At 35.8% G+C, this 10,003-nt stretch overlaps 1 long non-coding RNA gene across 1 annotated transcript; it reads left to right on the top strand.

The window, feature by feature from the left end:
• The first annotated feature begins 1,027 nt into the window (after positions 1 to 1,027).
• LOC307145959 lies at positions 1,028 to 9,673 on the top strand. The gene is made up of 3 exons (XR_013819032.1): positions 1,028 to 1,109; positions 4,095 to 4,293; positions 9,412 to 9,673. It is a non-coding gene; the product is annotated as an uncharacterized lncRNA (long non-coding RNA).
• The last annotated feature ends 330 nt before the right edge of the window (positions 9,674 to 10,003 follow it).

A 10,003-nucleotide genomic window follows, 5' to 3' on the forward strand; every position in this document is an offset into this window, starting at 1 on the left:
CCACATCTCTCTCTCTCTCTCTCTCTCTCTTCCTACCGTCATTCTTCTCGTCTTGCAGGCAAGGCCACCTCCTTCATGTTGTGTGCATTTGATAGTATAAGAAGAGTTGAAACATGTATATGTTGCTGTATATTTATTATATTTATTTTGTATATTTATATTCATTACTTTGAAAAAGTCTCTTCAAGTCTCTCTGGAAAATTCATAAAACTACAAAGGCTGCCACCAATTAAACCTCCAAAAAGATTCAGAGAAATGAATCTGTTTAAATTGTATTGATTTTATTGATTGATTGATTAATGATGTCATTTTAAACATTGTCATCTGTTGGTCCACTGGAGGTTCATTTAGGATTTCCTTTAAAGAATATATTCCATATTTATTTAGTTGTTGTTGTACATTATCATGTAAGTTGCATTCTGCCAATGCGTTCTCCTCAAATTTGATTTGAGGAAACAAATAAAAAAGGTAATGTTGACTTTATCACCCGGTTTCACAGACAAGGCTTAAGTCTAGTCCCAGACTAAATGTTTGTATGTTTGAGCTGTTTTAACTGAAAGCTACTTGCACTGACATATCTTAAAATATATCAGTGCCATTGTTTTGTCTCAAGATGCACACCAGCAATGTTTGTAAGGCATGTTTATAAAAGCTACTTAAATGTCCTAATTAAACTGAGCACTAATCCTGGCTTAATCTAAGCCCTTTCTGTGATATCTTACAATTGCAGCTTTAAATCTCATAATTTGACTTTAAATGTCACAATGTTACTATTTCTTATTTTAAACTCACAATCACGTTTATTTTATGTGGAAATAGGCTTCCAAAGTTTTTGTTATAGTTTACAATAATTTGCATTATAAAAAAAGAAAAATCTGGGCTGTCTGAGAGTTTTTATGGGGGTCCATGGGCCTGAAAAGGTAAAAAACAAAACGCATTAAATTATTTTGCTTGTCTGATTTGCATTCCTTTTGGTATTGTAACTATGATGTGCCCTTTCTTCTCTCATCTCTGCAGACTATATACTCTGTTCACTGCTGATCAGCTTGTGAAAGCACATGGCGTCATGTACGCTGAATTTGTGTGTCCCTGGACCAATGAGTAATACAGTGAATCAGCTTTAACCCTCAATCACCCAAAAATACCAACACACACACAACATATAGAAGGAAAAAACGGAAGGGAAGCTGAAAAAGCCGACACGCACATGCACCCATGCATCTAAACACGCACACACCCTCACACAATCCCATTTCCCCTAGACAAACTTTCATTTCTCCTCTGTGCGACTGGGCGGGAACCGTTCACATGTATCTGTGTGTTGGCGCCGCTTGGAGAACATCTGGAAACAGTGCAGTGTGAGCAGCTTTGTGTGTTCTTGGGGACTGCTCGCAAAATTACTTGTCAAACATTTCGGCCAGATGGGGGAGAGAGCGGAGAACATGTGTCCCCCTCCCACAAGCCTGATTTTTTCATTTTCCCTCCCTTTTTGAGGTGTGTGGGGAGTTTGGAAGTGAAATGATTGATAGGCTCAAGCACACAACATCCACCTGGGCTATCCAGTTTCTGGCCAGCAATGGGTGGAGTGGGACCGTTAGCACTACGGTGTGAGGAGGGTCCGACTGCACGGCCAAGACTCCACATATGGAACCACATGTAACCTGAGCTGTTCAAAGAACAGTACAAGGCACTCCAGTTACAAATGGCCAATGCGTCTTGAAATGTGTCATTGATGCTCTAAATGAAAAGAACAAATCTGTAAATTAATTCCTGTGGGTATGGTTTTGTGAAGCAAGATGCTCCAGGCACTTAGCGTGACCATGACTCAAAGGAAAACTCATCTGTTTTCTACTTCAGAGTAGATGATTTTTTATTCTTAAGCAGACAGAAACATGAAAAATCAACCTTTTTTTAGGGCTGTTTAGTATGCAAGTATCCATTTAGCACATGCATTCATCAAAAGCAACTTGAAGTACTCATTACAATCCCCGTTGTAAAAGACAAAACGCAAATCAAATATCCTAATTGTTTTTTCAAGACAGCTTTGAGATTAAATGGACAAATGGACATGTTTTTTAAATGCATCCAACATCAAATTATCTATCTACCCTGAACAAAATTATAAACGCAACACTTTTGTTTTTGCCCCCATTTTTCATGAGCTGAACTCAAAGATCTAAGACTTTTTCTATGTACTGCCAAATTCTCTGAAACGCCTTTGGAGACGGTTTATGGTAGAGAAATGAACATTCAATTCACGGGCAACAGCTCTGGTGGACATTCCTGCAGTCAGCATGCCAATTGCACGCTCCCTCAAAACTTGTGACATATGTGGCATTGTGCTGTGTGATAAAACTGCACATTTTAGAGTGGCTTTTTATTGTGGCCAGCCTAAGGCACACCTGTGCAATAATCATGCTGTCTAATCAGCATCTTGATATGCCACACCTGTGAGGTGGATGGATTATCTCGCAAAGGAGAAGTGCTCACTAACACAGATTTAGACAGATTTGTGAACAATATTTGAGAGAAATAGGCCTTTTGTGTACATAGAAAAAGTCTTAGATCTTTGAGTTCAGCTCATGAAAAATGGGGGCAAAAACAAAAGTGTTGCGTTTATAATTTTGTTCAGTGTATAAAATACAGCCACGTTGATTTCACAGCTCTATACTTAACTCTTTCTCCGCCATTGACTGAATTTTCCAGCAATCCATGTTTTCACTGTTATACGGTAGGGGACGCTATTACGCATCTTCTGAAATAGTGCAGAATCTTCGGATTCAAAACAAGCAAAGAAGCAGTAGAAACCAGCGATAGAAGACCTGCTTATGCACATGTAAAATTACATGATTATCAAACATTAAACCACATATAAATCAAAACTGCCCAATGTTACCGAATGAAATGTCGACCAAGGAAGAGGTATAGGCGTGTGCAAGAGTTGGAGGTGTTGAAGGACTCGATTTGGTTCGAATGGTTTTGATCATCATTCTGAATCCGATCCAGACATCTTCGACAGAAACTTGATTTTCTCAGCTTTTTGTTCAAAATGTAGCTTTTTATGAAACACCCACATTTGAGTACTGATTAAAAAAAGCTAAATTTTGTTGTTTCTTTCTTTGGATATATTGTATGTTTAGATATTCACACAACAAAGTATTCTGGGGGCCATGAAAGCTTTATGAAAATGATCAGAAATGCTGGCGCTGACTGGTAAAAAAAAAAAAAAAAAACGATGGCGGGGAAAGTTAATATATAGCCTCAGTTTTGTCTATTTTTATTTCTCATCTGAGAAAAGACAAAGTTGATTGTTTAATGAAATATAACTGAGATATGAAAAAGCAACATTTAGTTTCCAATTCTCACTATTAACTAACTATTAACTAACTATTAACTACAACCTTTGCCTCAATAAACTCCTAATAACTGCTTATTAATAGTTAGTAAGGTAGTTGTTAACTTTAGGTATTGGGTAGGATTAAGGGATGCATAAGGCATTAACATGTGCTTTATAAGTACTAATAAACAGCCAATATCGTAGTAATATACATGCTAATAAGCAACTAGTTAATAGTGAGAACTGGACCCTAAAGTGTTACATAAGATTGTACTCTCCTTCATCCTGGAGCAACTTGAGGTCAAGTCAAGTCACCTTTATTTCTATAGCATTTTTTAGGTGAAAGAATGGAGAAAAAATCTTGGGAGAAACCAGGCTCAGTCGGGGGGGCCAGGTTACGCATCTTAATCAGGGGTGCAATAGTTCATGAATCATTCCTTATGGGGCTTGAACCAGCAACCTTCTATTCAACAGCCCTTTAGCCACTATGGAACACCAGCCTATAAAGAACTTGTTGGGGAGATAAACCTTACAAGCGCCATCATGCTTTTCCTGTTTGTGATATTTCCTGTTTCCTGTCATTTCCTGTTTGTGGAATTTGTCGTTTTGGTTTACATAAGATGGAACACGAAAACATACAGCATTCTTGCACATTCGCACCACACAAAGGCACACACAACCCCTTTCAGACACCTGTTTTAAATTACCATCGAGAAGGCTAATCATCTTTTTCTTCCTCCTCCTCTCTTTCTTTCAGAGTCTCAGGGGTTTTGAGAAGGGATTGCCTCATAGCGTGTATGTTCTGCCTCCTCCCTCCACAGCCACGCCTGTGAGAACACAGAAAAGAACATGTAAATATTCCTTCGCTCAGCAGCCTCACGAGAGCACAAACAGACCGTCTCTGTGGCCGAGGGCACCGTTCAGGCATCGTTCAGGCATCATGAGGCTCAGGGGTGGTGGGTAAATGGTCAGAGGCACTTGACCTTTTGTGACCTTGTTATTTTTCGGTCCATGGGGGTAAGCGGGGGGATGGTTTACACAAACTGCCACAATGTTACTTGCATTCCATTGGGAAGGAGGATGACTTCCACATGGAATGGTTAAGAGCTATATTCATGCATATAAGCAATATATGGGGCTGATAGCTAAAATCAGTTTATCTAAATATAACGATATTCTATGTATACACTACCGATTAAAAGTTTGGGATCGATTAGATTTTTTTACATGTTTTTGTAAGAATTATCTTATGCTTACCAAAATTGCTTTTGTTTAATTTTTTTATTTTTTATTTCAATGTATTTGAAAGTTTTAATTATTCCTGTAATAACAAAGCTGAATTTTCAGCATCATTACTCAATACAGTCTTCAGTGTCACATGATCCTTCAGAAATCATTCTAATGATGATTTGCTGCTCAAGCAACATTTCTTATTATCAATGTTACTAAAACAGTTGTGCAGTAATATTTGTGTGGAAACCATGATACATTTTCCCATGATTTTTTTTTTATGGATAGAAAGTTGAAAAGAACAGCATTTATTTGACATGTCAGTCTTTTATAACATTATAAATGCCACTTTTGTGGAAAAAGAGGAAGCCTTTTAAGCATTTCAGAGGATGTATAGGAAAGGCTGATCCATCATTTGACCAAACAGACATTGAATTCAAAAAGTTTTATGCAGGAAGTAAAAAATATGATTCATTAAAATGGACAGTTTGAACATTTGGTTCACATAAAAATCACCAGATTGCGGATATATTGTTATAGGCTAATATTATAGATATGCATTTGATACATCAATAAGCCCTATATAGTAGCAAATTCTCTCATATTGTTAAATGGCAAAAAGTATGAACTCAATTAATATAGCATCTGCACCGTGGACATGTTTCTAGATTTTTGGGGATGTTTTTCACGTCTAGTTGAAGAGAGCGTTGAGCTTCCCCTGACTCCAGTAAGGAAGTGGGGTGGAGAAACCTGTGGTTGTGTGACTGTGGTTTGCATGCGGTGACGCTTCGGTTAAGCTGTTGTGCATCTGTTCGTGTTCATAATTCACAATGACATTATGTTAGAGATCTGGTGCAGCGTATAACTGATCAAGTCTCTGATTTACATGTACTGTAAGTGGAGTGGGTGGTTGCCAGGGCGTTGCTATGGTGTTGCTAGGGTGTTGCTAGGGTGTCCTGGATGGTTTCTAGGTGGATTCCTTACTGGCCCATAATAATCACTGTTATTGTGGTCTCTATGGCTCAGGTTTCTTCTACAATATAAGTTTATAGGATGTTTTTTTTTTTTGGTGCACTTTTTATTGTACCAGACAAAGTATCATTCATATTAGAAGCACACATGTTGTGGGATGAGTTACATACTAAAGTTTAATACTTTGGATTAGAGGTTTGTAAAAATTGAAGCATCAGTTATAAATAGTGAATGTGAAGGTATAAAACTTTAAAGAGTTATTATAGTAATTTGTGAAGCTAAATTGCAAACAAATGAGCGCAGCTGAGCCCCAAAATCCCCAAACTGTTTTTAAATGGCAACATAACTTACATTGGCTCCTCTTCTCGACAACTGTCATGACAAAAGCTTCTGAAATCTATAAATAAGCTAAAACGGCACATGTGTAATGGCCACAAAATTCCTCCCTTGTCTGTCCAAACAGAAACTAAGGGCCTGTTCAAACAAGCAGTGATCAAACTGACCAAGACCAGGCCTGTGTTCACGTCTGATGCCAAAATAATGTGACGTTGATGTCATCAATGGGGACTTAAAAGAAGAAACAAACAAACAAATGCCAAGCCAAAAGAAACAGTGACAGGCAGCTGTTGAGCAATGCATGGAATTATGGGAGATTACTGGAGTCGCTGATTGTGTCTATCAAGCACATTCAGGAGGTGCAAATTGAGTTCCCTTCTGAAAATAGGCAAATGCCTAGAAGCTCACAGGAATCTGGATTGCAATCCTGTAGAACAAACGAGACTGGAGTCACTTTGGCCAGAAAACGCAGGAAACAATACAGGGAGCCTATGTTCTGCACAGTGTGATAGCCAACACTCCCTTCTTCCTGTCCAACTATTGCCTGCTTCCTGTCTTTCTCTGGTATGTGTGTATTTATGTGTGTAGATTGTGGACCCCCACCATCTGATTATATTTGGACATCACTTTGGGAGATGACCCTCTGGATCCTGGTCCAGGTCAGAGAAACTGTCCCAAGCTCATTCTGTTGCACTGATGACATTATTCTTTTATTACCTTAAAGAGATAATTCACCCAAAATTAAAATTCTGTCATCATTTACTCACTCAAGTGGAGTCAGCTAGAAAACAATTCCACTCTAATAAAACATGGAAATTTAAAGAGGAATGTATAGATATTTTCACTTAAAGGAATAGTTAACGCACACGCACGCACACACACACACACACACACACACACACACACACACACACACACACACACACACACACACACACGTTGGGTTTCCATGTTTTATGGGGATTTAGACATAATGGTTTTTATACTGTACAAACTGTAAATTATATACCCTAAACCTCCTCACCACAGAAACCTTTTTTTAGAATTTTCAAAAAAATCACTTTGTATGATTTATAAGCTGTTTTCCAATATATAAATATGACTCGAGATATTAAGTCTTGTTTCTGAAAATGTATCAAAATTGAGAGATTTTAAAACAAGAAAATATATCTGCCATTGGGATCAGAAGAATAAACTTAATTCAAGGAGGAAACTATTATATTTTTTCTTACCCCATTGTCAGATTTTTTTCTTCTTATTTTAATAAAAAAACAAACTCAATTTTGAAACATTTTTCAGAAAACAAGACTTAATATCTTTAGCCATTTAATTCTCAAGTTAATGTATCTTGAATTAGGTATATTTAAATATTTATACCGGAAAACGAGAAAAATTCTTAAGAAGAATATATACAAATTTGTATGATTTTTTTTTTTTTTTCAGTAGTCAACCTTTTGTCGTTCCAAATAACTTTCTTTCTTCTGTGGAACACAAAAAAAAAGGGAAATTTAGAACATTGGGGTTTAGACTTCATTGACTTCATATCTTTCAAAATATCTATTTTTGTGTTTTTTTGTTTTGTTTTTTTTTTCCCAGAAGAAAGTAAATCAGGTCAGGTCTGAAATTATATAGAATGAATAAATGAAGACAGAATTTTATTTGTAGGTGAACTATCCCTTTAAGTGAAAATTCCACATACCTCTTTAAATTTCCATGTTTTATTAGAATGGAATTGTCTTCTGGCTCACTCCAAGACACACGGAAAAGGAGACAGACCCTGAAACAACATACAGCAGGCACTTTTCCATGTTGGGAAAAATCGATTGGGAATCACAGGAAAACGGATTTTAGTGGAAAAGTGCCATGACAGATTGAGATATGGTTGTTTGAACAGCGTTTGTGATGCATCTGTACTGGTTTTATTTCTCTATTTGAGTCTTTAAGATGAATACAGTCAGAGGGCATCCAGATGGAATACATTATTACTTCCTGCCAGATCTATCTCTGAATTGATTGTATCATATATTTTGGGAAAGTGGTGCTTTTCATTCATAGATCATTTACAACAAGACAGCCTGGCTCAAAAGAAATCTTAAAGGTGAAATATGTTTTTTTTTTATCCCTATCCCAGTCTAAAGTGCAGAGATGTCTCTAAGCTATTCGTACATTGATCCTCAAAATGTGGCGCTATCAAACATTGTTTGAGCACAGCAAATTTGGAAAAACAAAACCAATCGTGAATTGGACTGGTGGTTCTGTTGGTTGCCACTAGTTGCACATTTCATCTTTGATTTACATGCTGCAATTTCGAAGGATTTGCTTTTGTCTCGCTCTCTGATCCCACAATATGGGGGATCAGTTCGTTTTTATATACTGTATATTTTAATAATAATTGCTTTATGATGTGTGTTGCATTAACTACACTTCAATTCAAAAGTTTGGGTGTCAGTAAGATTTTTCCTTTTTGTGCTTCTTTTTATTCAGAAAGAATGCATTTATTTGGTCAAAAGAAACATTAAAGACATTTGTAATGTTACAACAGATTTGTTGTTCATTTGTACTTTGTTCATCAAAGAATTCTGAAAAAAAAAAAAAAAAAATCACAGTTTCCACAAAAATATTAAGCAGCAGATTTCAGCAGCAAATCAGCATTTAGAATGATTTCTGAAGGATCATGTGACACTGAAGACTGGAGTAATGATGCTGAAAATTCAGCTTTGCCATCACAGAAATAAATTTAATTTTAAAATATATTCAAATAGGAAACAGTTCTTTTAAATTGTAATAATATTTCACAATATTACTGTTTTTACTGTATTTTTGATCCAATAAACGCAGCCTTGGTGAGCATAAGATTTTTTTTTAGAAACATTTTATTAACCCTAAACTTTTTAAAAGGAAGTGTCTTTTAATATGATAACTAATGACTTTTAAATTGTGACATATCATTATTATATAATCAAAAGCTTGTAAATTGCAGGGTTGTGAAATATTCAAAATTCATGTGCTGAAATTTTTACTGTACTGACCATTATTTTCATGCATGCCTGCTCTATAAATATTTGATGATATACTCTATACTCTATATAATATACTCTACTTTATGAGAAGTCTTACTTTGTGCAAAATATGAAGGAAACCGAGGTTCAGTTTGGCTTTCTAAAATTTTGTCTGAGCCAATTAAATCACTTCAGGCCAGTGCTACTCTATGAGGAAATGGTGCTTTGTGGAACATCTCTTGTGCCTTTTTAATCTCCCTTGACAACAAGAACTCAGCCTAAACTGATTTTATAGCTATTGTGGTTGAAACTGAAATTGTCTCTAGCTACCAATAGAAAACACAGACCACTTACAGACGTAATGAATAGCTGGTTGGTTTGTCTCTAATGATTTTTAAGTGATCGGGCTAAATTGTTCATGAAATGCAGTGAAAACTTCAGAACACACAGCTCTGTGTTTCTTGTTCTCTGTCCAAAATCCCCTCAATTTGTTCTAAACTCCTCCCTCATTTCTTCTCTCCTTTTCTTTCTTTATAGTCTGTTGTTGTCTGAGCTGAGTGTGTGCAGATGTTTGACTTTAGCAGTTATCTCAGGAGGAAGGACTCTCCATGCGCTAATAAAACATCCTCACCACACCCAACAGAAAGCGTAACCTCAACAGTATGGGAAACAAAACATACAACTGACATTCAATGGAGTAAAGAAACAAGAATGCGAAAAAGACATATCACAAACGTACTGTGTTTGTATATCTGCAGAGGAACTTTATTGCATTAAAACCAAATATTAAACCAAGTGGCATTTATTTTACAGACAGTTAACACGATTTGTTAAAGAACAATTTGTAAAAAAAATAATAATAAAAAAAAAAAAATATATATATATATATTAAATATATAAAATTATATATAAAAGTAATTAGTTTTTTAAAAAGAATTATGTTAAAAAAAAAAAAAAAAAAAAACACTAACCCAAACAGTTGAAAATAGTTAAAAATAATTAAAAAGAACAATTCGTACAATAGAAAAGAAGAAGAAAATCAGTATTGTTCAGAAAATAACTTGATCTGGTCAAAAAAAGAACAGTTAAAAAAAAAAAAACTAGACAAGAATTAATTCAAAGGAGCAAT

The sequence above is a fragment of the Squalius cephalus genome (assembly GCF_949319135.1).
Source record: "Squalius cephalus genome assembly, chromosome: 18".
In the NCBI taxonomy this organism is placed as follows: Eukaryota; Metazoa; Chordata; class Actinopteri; order Cypriniformes; family Leuciscidae; genus Squalius; species Squalius cephalus.